General features: G+C 34.7%; 1 protein-coding gene across 1 annotated transcript in view; it reads left to right on the top strand.

The window, feature by feature from the left end:
• Positions 1-1179, top strand: part of LOC113490642 (potassium voltage-gated channel subfamily KQT member 1-like) — a 479623-nt gene that overhangs the window by 44159 nt on the left and 434285 nt on the right.

Raw genomic sequence — 1179 nt, forward strand, 5'->3', positions numbered from 1 at the left:
AACTTTTGTCTCTCCCGGTTTTGACAGCATGCAGTTTGAAAGACATAAGGGGGACATAAGTCATTGGTGTAAAGACATGAGTCCACATATGTGTGTCCATCTAAAGACATGAGTCCACACATTTGTGTCCATCTAATATTGTCCTTAAGTAAAGGACAATAGAACTTTATGAGCACTCTTAACTGGTTATGTATACAGCTCTGAAAAAGCATCAGCACCGGGTATGTAAAGCCCCAGTACCTCCTGTAAATGTAATCTATGAAGTGCTGATAGAACGCAAAAGTTCAGCACAAAAGAATGTGATGTAAATCAAATTCAAATATGTGCATATAATCTGTGTAATTTAAGTCCTTATGGACATCATCTTCACACTACTAACACACCTGCAAGCTGAGGGCTGTTTGCATTCTGTAAAATGCTACAGCAGCTAAAAATTAAAATGCAAATACTTTTACCGTTTTAAATTTAAAAAGGATTAATTGCTTTTAATCAAAATGCTGATAATTGCATTCTAGAAAGTAAACTCGTGAGACCATTAGGAAGAAGTCAGGAATTTGCTAAAAAACCCACAATACTCAGGTATGATGCATTATACGTGTTGCTGTGTCCTCTGCTGAAGTTTATGCATAACTAAGTGATATTTCACTGGCAAGCTGATTTTTTTTTTAGGTAAAAATGACAGCTGTTTAGAGTTTCTCGAGGATTCAGAACATTCAAGTAAGCCATGGGGAATGTGGACTAACAGTGGACAAGATTTTCAAAGCTGTGTACTACACACGCTAAATTGCAGGGAATGTGATTTATAGAAGTCTGTCATCTGGATGTGTAGTGCGTATATGTTATAGAAGATGCTGTGTCATTTCTGTCTCTCTACACCTCATGTATGTACAGACATGTTTGCAAACATGTAAGTAGGTAGAATGTTTGAGGAGGATATCCACATATTGTTTATAGATTATTGGAATTCAATTTTTTAAAATTACCAAGGTTTCCTAACACTTAAAAAAAAAAAAAAAAAAAAAAAGTATCAAATGTTAGCTCTCAGAACTGAAAACACAACAGAGGGAAAGCATTTAAAAAAAAAGAAATTAATTGAGCTGAAATTTGAGGGGGCAATAAGTTATAGTTTCACGTCAAAAAAACCCCAATGACTACAGTTTCTTTCATGATGAATTTAAT

Source organism: Athene cunicularia (genome assembly GCF_003259725.1).
Source record: "Athene cunicularia isolate RWA chromosome 1 unlocalized genomic scaffold, athCun1 chr1_part2, whole genome shotgun sequence".
NCBI lineage: Eukaryota > Metazoa > Chordata > Aves > Strigiformes > Strigidae > Athene > Athene cunicularia.